Below are 13,422 nucleotides of genomic sequence, written 5' to 3'. Positions count from 1 at the left end.
TTGGTCGTTCTGAGCATTTTTATGTGTGGTAGTGGAGAAAAGATGGTCTAGTGTATTCATTTTTGTAATATTTCTCTTGGAAAACATCTTTGCGTGACTTACTGGATTTAGGATGGGCTTTTCATGTTATTTTTAAAATTTAATTTTAACTCCAGTGGCCGCGCTCTGGTTTAAACATTCATGTCCGCCGCCATAAACGTAATGGGCAGACTATCATCTTGGAAATCTTTTTCAGGATCCGAAAATACCTCCTTCCATGTTTATCAAGGGTGACCTTACGCTTCGCGGAAAGGAATACCTGTAGCTCTATTATGTTTATACACGTACCTTGAGATGTGCTCTCGTTGTGGTTTCTGGCTTTCCTGCTTCCGTTGATAAAGAGGAAAATTTTATGAATAAAGTGATATACTGTATGTGTGTGCATAGCTGGTATTCAAATTACGTCTTTTGTTGGTGGAATATGCTTCTCTACTCGCATTCCGGGGACTGTTTATTTTCTAGCTCTTAATTCCCGTTTTTTAGCCTCTTTCACATCGTCGGAAGCTTAATTAAACTCTGTGTAGGTTGGAATTTACTCAGCCGGTGGTAGCTTGCGCTAAGGGGACATTCCTCTAGTTAAAGGACTAACGCTCTGCATATTTATTTTTTTTAGAACCGGAGAGTGCTTAGTATTGTTTTTTTTAGTTTTTTTTCCGCGGAAAAGGGGTTAGTGACAGTTACGCGGCGTTGTGGAAATTTTTTTTTCTCTGGATGCCTCTGACGCGCGGCTGTGGTTTTCTTGAATTTAATGAATATATTTTTGAGCGACAATGTTGGTTCGTGGGGTGTGAAGGTTTCGATATATATTTTTTTTTCAAATTTCACAGTGGTTGCCCGTTAGGTGTTGGAAGTAAAGTTCTAGTTCCACGTGTGGATTCTTGCGTATGTTGATTCAAGCTCGTTTCCCTTTCTGAATCTCCATATTGGTCCTTCGCTTCGACCATACCTCGAAAATGGTCTCTCTTTTCACTCGTGGGAGAATGGAGCGGGCGAATTTAAAGTTTTAAAGCGGTTTAATTAAGTGTTCAGGCTCTGGTTTGAGTCAATATCAGTCTCCATGTACCTCAATGGTATGCTTATAGACGCCTTTGCTTTGTTTGGCTGGGGTTGAGTTTACTTCCGAAGGCTTCAACCAATAGCTGCATTGTATTTTTTTTAAACAGGGTGGATAAAAATTTTCAGAAAATGTTAACCCTGGATAGTGATGCCAGTAGGAACCAAAATTAATAACGATGTTTGATCGAAAACGCACAATTTTAAACTATAGAAAAGTTTAGCCAAGCGCTCCTATGCGTCAGAGTTTGCCCTGTTTCCTGATGCTCTAGACAACTGATGACTTAGAACGCTATGTCTGCCGGAGATCGCGATGTATCCAAGGCATTGGAGTACGAATAGCTGTCCTCCCTGTTGAAATTAGGTGTATTGGCTTATTCAATATCCTCTCGCATGAGTCGGGAATAGTAATGCCTCTCTCTAGCTATGAGTCATTTTCGAAGTCCACATTGTGCGTTGGTCCTTCCTACACTTGCGCGGAAATGGCGGATAAGCGTGACTCTCTATTCTTGGTGGCCTTATGTCGTTCGTTTATTCTGCATTTCATGGCTCTTAATCAAGGGGACTGCATAGAGAAGGCCCAATTCCATCTCATATAAGGCTTATTTCTGCTGCCACCTCGGTCGCTCTTTAATCGGTTTTCAAAAATGTCCGCGGTGTGGTGATGAGTGCAATGCGATCCAATATTTTGCATTACAATGATTTAACTGCGGGGATTAGCATTGATAAGTAATGAATTTGATAGATCACATCAAAGTGTGTATAAATTTCCGTTAACATCCCTAATTATACCTTATTTACCCGTAAAACTCGGATAACTGAGTCCGTCAGCGACGCGAGTGGCGACATTTGTAACCCATTTAAATTTGCGGTGAGTGAAAACACATTTACAAGTAGAGGTCGACTTGAAGATCGTCTTTATATAAAATTCATGCGCAGAAGTTACTGATGCAGAGTGTCAGCTGTGGTTGGTGGAACATTTCCCCTCAAGGTCATGGCGATATTAACCCATTAATCCCCAGCGTTGCGTTAACGCAACATTATTGAATCCTAATTCTCAGAACAAGTTTCTACTTCAGAATGATTTTTATTAGATTTACTGACTTTTTCATAGTATCTGTAGTTCTAATTTTGTCATTTTCACTAGCATTTTTATTCATATAAGTGTATTTTTATGACTGATGGCGTTTGGCATAAAATTCGATGCGCACGTACGAGACACCCTAGGAAAGATGACATGCCCCAGCATGTCCGGTACTAATAGGCAGAATGGGGCATTTCCTCCAATGGAATACTGATAACTCCCGGCGAAGATGTCGAGTGTGCAAATCAAGAGGAAAAACAAGAGATTTAACCTAAGTTTTAGAAATTACTTTTTTTGTATTTATTTACCGGAGTTTTACCTGCATTACGTATACGCAGCGTCATGAAATTCATATAATATGATGAAAATGTTTTTATTCCAAAAATTCATCTAAATTAAATTTAGTTAATTTCTAATTAACTAAATTTAATTCTTAATTAACTAGGCCAAATTAAATCGGAGAATGAGAAACAACCGAAGTTAAAAGCCCCACATATAGTCTGGGGAATAATGGGTGAAGTAAGATAACGCCATGTTGAGCTGTTGTGACAAAAGAGATTGTAAATGTCTGCAGGGGGCTCCACTGGTTTCGAGCGTGGAGCGAAGTGTGGCCGGAATGGGGGTGGTTGGGTAGGACGAGCCACGCCCACTTTGACCGAAACATTGACAATCCCACAAGGGTCAATGTTCACTATTTGGTGAAATATTTGGTCATAACTCGTTTGATGAAATATTTGGCCATAACTCATAGTAAATTAAAATAAACTACGGAAAGCATAATGTAAACCTTTTTTATACTTCATTGGTAGGTTTCGCGAAGTTATGGCACAAATATCTATTCCCAGGGGAAAATTATTATCAATCACCACGGTTACGCTCTGCAACCAACTCAGCCGAAAATAAAATTTTATTAGAGGAAACTAGTCATTTATCTGCACTTATACAAGCATTGAATGTTAGTATAGCCAACGGAAATTAACAAATGCAGTAATAAAGTATATTTTCAAGGATATCCCCACCAGTAAAGTGGCTAACAGACACAGATGCAGAAAGGTTTCTCGGGTTTTCCACCGGTTGGTGTCGTCCATGTCTCCCGACGTTTCGATCCGCGACTTGCTGATCATCCTCAGGGGATCTTCCGAAGGGGATCTTCATCGCCGGGAAAACCTAAGATCATACATAACAGACACAGAGTTTACACATTAATAGAAGTATCGCGAATGATGAGAAAAATCCTTTGACAATCACCGGCGAAATACCAATTATTATGGTAGCATTTTTTACTTCATTTATTTTAGAACAAAACTTAGCCACCTCAAAATATCAGCCAGAGATTGAGTCCAAAAATCGTCAAACTAAGATGGCGGAACTTTGACAACGCCAAAAACAGCGCCTTCAGATATTTACAACCTCCTTGGTTGTGACCGACACTGTATTCATTTTCGCCGAGTCTGTACTCTCTGACTTGGTCCTAGGAAATCGCTCTGGGCGTGACGCATCGGGCGGGCTGTGGCGATGGAGTAAAGGGGGCGAAAGTGGTGGGCAGATAGATGTAGTTGATGCGCCGTCGCCCGCGATGAGCGAACGGCGTCATTCGATGCGACCGGAGAGATAAGGACGTGTCGCTCCTCTCTCCATCCCTCTCTCTCTCTTCCGCCTGTTCCTATTCCGCGGCCGCTGATGAAGTTAACTCTTCGCTGCTCCTTTTAATCAGCGGATTTAATCTGCGGTGAATCATCGTGGACCTCACTTCTATTCCTGGGTCGCTTTTTTTCACCGATCGTTGGTCGTCATTCCCACTTTTCAAAGTCTCCGTGTGGCGTTGTTTGAGAGCCTTCAATGACTCAAATGTACTTGTGTGTCTTCTTATTTGTATCGATTTGAATCCATTGTATAGTTTTGTATCTAATTTTATTTTGTGTTCTTTCATTTTAGTTTGTTTCCTTGGACTATTGACGCCAATATTGTTGTATGATCCTATGTTTCTTAAATGATATCAAAAGTGTATCAATATAATGTATTTTTGAATTGACTTTCAGCTATGTTAGATTAGGGTTTGATTCGGAAATCAGTCCTTGAAAAAAAGATTTTGTTCGTAGTAAGAGAAAACTGGACATATATCTGTATTGGATAATCCTTGAATGGCAATGTGTTCAATTCGTCGTTGAATGTACTATGGAGTGAATTATGACCAATAGGCGTTACGATGGTCCATCTAGCAATGTTTCTTATCAAGCTTAAAAGACTATAAGCAGCGTTAGTTACTTTAAATTTATTATGAACGAATCTAATTCAGTTATTGCTACCGGTCGAGTGACTCTTTCTCTTTATTGTGGTTTATTGTAGTCTTTTTTAGTACTCATTAATTGTGAATAGCAATTATTATATTCGAATATGTGCGTTTCGAGTTGACCACTGGATTCCAGGCTTATGCTATACTTTAGTTCATGATGGACCCTCCAGTCATGATTTTAATTTTTTGGTTCAAACTTTGCGGATACCATCTCCCGTCAACAAATATTTCTATTATTTATACTAATTGGATACTTATGATGCGAAAATATTTCCTACTCTAGAAGGTGTAATTAGCGTGGTGGCTTTTTCTTGGTGGGTTTCTTGCCTTGCCTAAAATCAAAGCCAAGATCCTTTTTCTACTTAAAAGCTCTCTTTTACCGCTTTAAGCCCTCAGGATATATTTTTTATTTCCTAATTAAAGGGAATATTAAACGGCAACGCTTCAATTAATTTTTATCTATGCATAAATCATGTAGACGCGCCCATTTGGTCACGGCTATCGAGGTGCACGATGGAGATGTCTCGTTGAAAGAGTGCGGTGGAAAGAAAGTTGGCTGCTTTAAAAATACAAGCTTCGCGAACGCGCCATCCCCTTCCTCATACCCCATCCAACTTCCCCCAACGAAAGAGGGGCATCTCATCTATATGCACCTCGTCAGTAGTCGGCTCTCCGTTCTCTCTCTAGTGCATTCGCCATTCCTGCCTTGCACTGAAATCCTTTCATCTTTCCCTTTCCCTTCTACGTTTCACCGCGCACCCCTCTACGTTTCGAACACACCCTCGGCCGCCACCTTCTTCTTTCTTCTCCCGCCTAGCGACCTCCTCGCCAACTTTCCCTCGCCTTCGATATCGATTTCGACGGAGTTCCCTCGTGTATATTTTTTTTCTTCATCTTTATGTTTCATATATATATCTCTAATATCTAAATGATGGTTCGCGCGAGAGATATTGGCAAAAAAAATATCTCCCCCCCTATCGCGCTCCGAGAATGAAATTTTTTGATGTTTCTCTCCTTTCGCCTTTTTTTTATTACAGCGTTTTTTTATCGTCATAAAGTGACGTGGCAGGGTGCGAATAGTGGAAAATTAAATTCGCACCCGGGTGAAAGTGCGATCGTCTATGATCAGCGTGCGGAACGACTTGCGTCGTCTCTTTTGACGTTAGTGAACACTTGATATAAAATGTGATTTACCATCACGGAGCATATTATTTATCGCTGTTTTGAAAATTTCTTCTTAACTATGTATATTATTTTTACATATCCTTAAGATTTTAGCCTCTTCTGGATTTGTTTAAAGCGTACTTAATGCGTAATTGTGAATCTTATATGGGATCAAGGGTGGATCCAGGAATATTTTCTGGGGAGGGGGGAGAATAATGGTATGAAAAGCAAACGATATTCTCATATTTGAGATTAAAAACAGCATATAAAGATTATTTAACGAAATATTCTCTTTATTTTAATATGAAATTGAATGATTGTGGCTTCGTAATACACAAAACAAAACGAACGTAATGATAACATATTGAATTGTGTATTTTTTTAAGTGTGTTAGGGAAGGGCACTAATCCCCGTACCCTCACCCTAAAACCGCCTATGTATGGGATATTCTGTGGCAATATCTATGCTGTATTTATTGCAGAATGTCGCAAAATTTTGTACATTATTAATTGTGATATAATGTATTGATATGTATTGATCAAGTTATTCAGCCAGTGTTGTAGTAATTGTTCCATGTCATTCTGTCTTGCTATAAACATCATTCTGAATGCCACACTGCGTCATTTTCTGAGTCTGCAGTGAATTTCGCTCTTAATTTCCTCCTTTCTCTTGCTTTACTGCGACGGACTCAGCCTCGGCAGACCTTTCGCTGGTTCCTTTAAAATTCGTTTCTGTGAGACTCTTTTTCTTATCAGAGTGGCGGATAGAGACGAAAATACTTCAGTTTCTCAAGATTCTCTAAAAAATGAGCGTATAAAATGTTAGCAACCCAATTCTCTCTTTTACTCATCTTAAATTCAGTGCAGTCGATCGTACTTCGAAGTTTTCATCAATGCCACATAAATGTGCTATCCGTCATTAATGAAATAATTTCGTTGTAAAATGCATCGACATAATTTATAGATTTTTATCGGCCGCAATATGTACTGCTTGGGGCATGGGTCGCCAACCCTTGGCTTAGAGTCTAAACTAAATGATTTGGGAACTCACGTATGGATCATCCCCATTGTTAACTCCGAAATAATTATTTAGGCATTTATTTAAGTTATTCACGTACGGCATTTCTGCCTAATTACAGTGAAAGAGTAACACGATTTTAATGAATATGGGTTACAAGTTTAAAATATCAACGACAACAAAAAAATAGGAGATTACTGAAGTACAAATAAAAATTTCGACGAAAATATTAAAGTGGAAGAAGGGGGAGCTGCGTTTTTTTTACAGATACATGGGACATTAGGGTGGTCCTTATTTTTTGATTTTTCGAATTTCTTTCGTGACACCCCCTCATTTTATGCCAATCGGTGTAAAAACATATCCTGTAAAATATTATTGCAATTGGATCACGGGAAAAAGTGCCGCATCGCACTCAAAGTTTAGAAATTTTGGTACTTTCGGCTGTTTTTCGAATATGAATGGCGATAAGAAGGCGCTGGTTTTTTAAAACTGATTTTCTATGGTAACTTACGATACAATGGACATTAGGCATGATTCTCCTAAAATATTTTCCAATTGCGACTAGAGGTTCCCGAGATACGGCCCCAAGAGTGAGCGCGCCCCACCCTAGGCAGACATTTTTGTGGCACGCGGGTTGCATACACTCACCATTTGTTGATCATTCTCACTCATCGTAAAACCATAGAATTCTTTAAATAATCTTTAAAATTCGTCAATATAACCTTTAATGCTATATTCATCACTGTTTATTGCCAAAACGGGGTATTATTTGGTCTTAGTGATTTATTCTCCATAGGATTTGAAATATTTAAAAAAGAGGAACATTAGTGTCCGACGACTTCCTGATCCTCGCGTCGAAGACACTTTTTAAAACCAGCTTGTACATGTAGTGCCGGCATTGTAGAATTTGGATATGGAAACTTTAAACCCCGATCAAATATTCCCATTGGGACATAGCAAGGTTGATGAATGAGTCTCATGAGAGCCGGAAAGGATCGACAATATCTGGCAGAGAATTAAGAGGTGAGGAGAGGCGGTAGTACATTAGAATTTATAGACGGAGGACTTCAGAGGCGGTGGTACAGTAGTAATACTTTCCTAAAACTTCGCTCGCTAGTTTGCATTTATTTTCCCTGCCTATCCACCTGTATTTCACCCCTTTTTTGTTCCTCTTTATGCATGCATGTTGCATATCTTGAGATTACATCGTGTTGTGGTATACATGTGGCTATCGGAACTTCCGAAACCCAAGTTAACGAGTTCTCCCTTTCATTCCGGTCACGGAAAGCTCCCCTCTCATCCTGGTCCATCACCGTGATGCTTGCGAATCTAAAATTACCGTCGCTCTAACCATGTGTATATTTTTTTGGCGAGAGAAAAAAAGAGTGAAACTCGAGGATAAAATTATTATCCGCGAGTGATTCTTCCGGATTAAAGGCGAAAAAAATGAGCATAATCCCTCTCGCCAGCTGGTTGGAGGGGGTTGGTGGTGTAGAATGAATATTTATGCCCTTCGCATGGGTGGTATGCATACTGCCGTGTTCGTCTGTGCCGATTCCTTTGTGTGCTAGAGCTTTATGCGTTTCCGTGCGTACGGAGGCCCCCTCGGTGTTTCGGGGGGGGGGGGGGGGGGGGGGGGGGGGAGATGGGAAGGGGTCCATGGTTTTGGGGCGATGATGGGGAATTACAAATTTGGGAGGGGGCGTCAGCGTGGGATAGGTATGGGGGTTGGACATGGGTTGTTCGTGCGTAAACGGATCATCATGAACGACTCTTCTGGTATGACTCTTCATGAATGAATTTTCTGTATTCTCTTCCGGATAAACACTTCTGGAACGACTTCCTGAAGTGATTTGATGTCAATATTTCCCGTCGGTGGAGGAACTTTCCTATAGCCGTGGCAATGAGATTCCGTATTTCTGTGTTTCACGAAAGAGTTCTGTGACTCACTTACGAATTTTTACTTGGAACTGAATGTTCTGAAATGTGTGCGAACTCAATGAGAGGGATCCGATTAATTATTTAATGATTCACAAATTATTTATTTAGAGCGACACAAAACAGTCAAAATTTTAAAATGATCGCGATTTAAATGGCTAATGACATCGAAACATGAGTATTTTTTCCCTTTCTTAAACGAAATCTTCTACAATATATTTTCATTTTCATCTTTTACAAAAGGATTTCACTGTTTTACTCCTGGAATTATTAACATTATCGAACACTTTCAATTATTGGACCGAGTCCATTGTTCACGGCGAGTATTATCGGGAATGTCTTATTGTTTCGATGTATAGAAGAAATGGGAACCAGACGTTCAAGTATTTATCACCACGCGAGCAAGTTATTGCAAGACTTGACCGAGATTCATCCTTGTAGATATTCGCATATTTTGCTGCAATGTGCATCAAGCCTGATAGAATGGGAAAAAGATACTCAACTGTTTTCAATCACTGTGGTGAAATATTATGATTGGCTAATGATGGAGTGAAATCTTGAAAAATTTGATGTATCAATATGTAATGAATTCGAGAACAATTGAGATCCGTAGAAGAAGAAGTATTTGTGCAATTTTTTTTTAATACGGGAGATATATGCAGGTAATGGTTATTGGTGTACTTAATGTTGTTGTGGCAAAGGAATACAAATCAATCGCTGAATAGACATATTATTACGAATCCGTATTGTATTAATATTGTGTTAATATTATATTGTAATAATATTACGTATATTTAAATAAATAAAAGATCGTAGCACTTTTCAACAAGAATTATTAATGCGTACAACGCGTTTCGGCTCACTTAGCCATCATTTGGTACAAGAAAGTCAAAATTTTAAAATGATCGCGATATAATTGGCTAATGACACCGGAAAATGAGTATTTTTCCCTTTCTTAAACGAAATCTTCTACAAAATATCTGGCACAAGATGATGGTTCAGTGAGCCAAAACGCGTTGTACGCATTAAAAATTCTTGTGGAAAAGTGCCACGATCTTTTATTTATTTAAATATGTCTAACTTCCACCAATTGAAGCCTGAATCAGTTGATATTACGTATAATTATCAGTATATTACGTATTACGCATACTTATCAGTGCTTCATTTGTACTCCTTTGCCACAACAACATTTAGTACCCCAATAACCATTTCCTGCACTTACCTGCAAAAAATGGTAAAAATTGCCCTTATATCCCTTTACTTACTGGGCTTTTAATTAATATTGATTACAGCATCTTTGTATACGTATTATATATATATTGCATTATTGAATTTGAATTATGAACGAAAGGTTTTCTCAATATTCGACTCCTCTGTTTCGGCTCACATTCGACTATACTGTATAAAGATCGATTCATGAATAATTCGCGGAAATGAACGAGTCGACGTTTAGAGGAGGTTTGGTGGAGCAGGGTGTCGAGGGTGGCTGTTGGGTGAGGGTGCCGGGCGTGGCCATTTTGACGAAGACGAATGGCGCCCGGCACAGCCTGCTGCAGCAGCGCCTCCCACCGCCGCCAACGCCGACGTCTTTGTGTCGTTTGAGCAGTTAATTACCGCACATCCCCTTAAGCTCACTGATTTGAGAAAGCTTTGGCAATTTCCGTCGTGTCACCCCCGTCACTGCCCCTTTAAGTCCTTCTCTCTCACTCTCTCTGTGACTCCATCCATTGAGTTTCGTGCGTTTCTCCATCTCCGCGCCGCCGTGGGTTTTGTTCGGGCTAAGGTGTGGTGGTTGCTGCATTTCAGATTCGATCCCGTTAGTATGCACGCCTTTGTTCTCTGCCTCCCCAAGCTGCATGGTTTGTAAAGAAGAGATAATCTACCTTGGCAAATCGGTGTTTACCATAAATATTGTTCGTAATGATGGAATATTCACTAATTTTGAAGGCGAGACTAATCTCAGACTTTAATTATTACGCACTCTTTATCAGTCTAACAAGCCGATACAGTTTGAAAATAATGGTTTGCGAGTTCACTTCATTGAGTGATGACATGATAGATTTAAAAAATTAACTTTGTTATATTTCACTAAAGATTTATTGTAAAAAACTATACCAATTTCGAACTTTTCTGGTCACTATCAAGAGGCAAATTAAGGTTCTTTGACCTGAAAGGGTCGAAATCGGTAGAGTTTTTTTTATAAAATACTGTGTGGAGTATAGTAAAATTTATTTTTGAATCATCAAAGCGATACAGGTTTTGGAATTGTATCATAATAATTTGTCAACGATCTTAGAATAGTTTTTACGGAACTGAGTAGTTCTGTTTCCTCGTTAAGGTTTTTAGAAAACTTTTCTTTTCTCCCATTGTTTCTCAGCACTTCATCATTTCTTACTCGGTCGATCCCGGCAATATGAAGCTTTAACCATTTAACCAAAAAATTGAAACCGAACAAATTGTTTTAACGAAAGCCAAACTCTGTTAGCTTCAAAACTTCATGTACCGAGTGAAATAGACATCTATGAAAAGCCTAGCGGACAGGAATCGAGTGCTACGTAAAACCGATCTTAAGATTGAAGTAAAGATTTCATGCGACGGATCAGATCCTCCATGTCTCCTTCCAACGTTTCGGTGTTGAACTAGTTCATCATCTTCAGGGATTCAGGAATCCAATGAATTCCTGTGACGAATATTTCTCAGCCAGGTTAATGCTTTTGTATAAGCCGACGTTTCGGGAGACACTAGTGAAATTGGACTTTCATAAAGTAACACCGCCTTGAGGATGGGAGACAAGTCGTCTCCCGAAACGTCGGCTTATATAAAAGCATTAACCTGGCTGAGAACCCGAGAAATATTCGTCAGAAGTATTCACTAGGAAAAATTAAAATCGTTAATGAATTCCTGGCTTGGATTCCTGAATCCCTGAAAACGATGGGCGAGTTGATCACCGAAACGTTGGTAGGACCCATAGAGGTCCCGACCCGGTGCAAAAACCCGAGAAATCTTGACTTCAGTTGTTCAATTTTGGGGGAAAACAAAAATTAAATCTCAGGATTGTTGATTAATGATGATGATGAAATAATCATTACTTTTTGGATAATTTTATTTATTTACTATACCCGCCATCCCCGAATGTACCTTAAAAGCCGAGCCTTGCTTCTCTCAAGATGTTTTCTTTGAGCTATGCGTGATTTTATCAGCGTTGGCCACGGGACGGAAGATTAGCATTCGGTGAAGGGGCCCTCCACCATCCGATCGAATCCCATGCTTTGATTAAGCATTCTCGCTCGCAGATTACCGCCTGGGAGTTGCGAATGCTTGCTCCCATGCGTTTCTCGGAGTTTCCTCCTTTGATGGTGAGTTGGTGGGTCTTAGTGTGGAAAAAAAATATTGTAAATCTTCCTCGGTTGCCCGTAATATAACGAGAGGAGGAGCGAGTGTGGCTATGATTTGAATAATTCCTATCTTCTTTCTTGTGCGAGCTTGCTAGAATTTTGAATCTCGGAATCGATATATTGCTAGCGCATCCGAAAATATGAAAATGTATAGCATTTTTTAGGGCATCGGTATTTTTTAATGTGCTAGATTTTGAAATAGGGTTCGTTGTCTCATTTATGACAGCATTTTCGTTTGTTTCGACGGAATGGCATTGATAAATTTTAATGGAAAAGTTGTATTTATCGGATGTTAAATTATTGCAATTTTCAATGAATGAACAGTGACTAATTGTCATAGTCATAATCATATTGGTGGCTGCAACGTAGCATATGCAGTAATTAAAGAAAAAATGAAAACCGGAGTGAAATCGACATTATTAATATTTTTTTCTTCTACTTTCAGGTACGTTCTCGAGGGATCATATTAATTATGCAGAACTTGGTGAAGAGGTATGGCCTGGAAACATCAAACTGTATTTATTATTTCAGGTCCTTTACGTCTATTTTATCATGTATGCAGGATTTAGTTTCATTTTGTTTCAATTTTTGATCGGAATCGCATTAAAGTTTTATTTTGGAGGACAGCGTAGCCTTTTTATACAATATATTAAAATATTTCCTCTTTATAATATCAGTCCATTTGTGGGTGAAGGCACGGACTAAGCTTTTGGCGTATAATAAAGCTTACGAAACCTTTCTTCGTTAACTTTAGATGTAATATATTCATGTATGATTATAATGGATATCGGAGATTGTGAATGCTGTTGTTTTGCGAGAGGTGTCCACTTCTTCGTTTACCTGCCTCTGCGCCCACTTAACTTTCTCCATTCCCTCCCTTACTCATTCTCGAAGGGATCGGGTTGGTGTGGTGGCTTGACATTTGGCTTCCAACCCCGGCAGTGGCAGAGAATTTTCAGAGACTGCCCGATCCCTGCTTGAATGTTGAGTGGAGGAAATTTCAAGCGCAACACTCCGTCCGTCGGATGGAACGTTAAGCCGTGGTCCCCTAGGTGCCTTTCGTTAAGAGCAGACTAATGCCGACGTCGGGTTTCTCTCCGCCCTTCCTTATCTATCCTTCCCTCATGGCGTAAATGGCTTTAGGTTTTTCTACCGCATTACTTCTGTGTTGAACTCACTCCCTCCACACATAGGCCCCTTTGCACTTCCATTGAAATCCTTCATAAGCCTTTCCCTATCCTATCTGTCACAGAAGTAGTCTGTATCTGCAGTCTCTTGTTGTCCTTTTGCTTTTGTAAACGTAATTATTGTTTTCTACTTGTTATATTGCATCTTCGTCCTCTAAGTAATGTATTGTTACCTGGCCACTATAAAATGGCAAGTATATGATGTATGTGGTTCTCTTCTTTAAAATTAAATAAATAAAAAAATAGGTATCG

The sequence above is a fragment of the Ischnura elegans genome, chromosome 2 (genome assembly GCF_921293095.1).
Source record: "Ischnura elegans chromosome 2, ioIscEleg1.1, whole genome shotgun sequence".
In the NCBI taxonomy this organism is placed as follows: Eukaryota; Metazoa; Arthropoda; class Insecta; order Odonata; family Coenagrionidae; genus Ischnura; species Ischnura elegans.
This window is presented reverse-complemented; position numbering follows the sequence as displayed.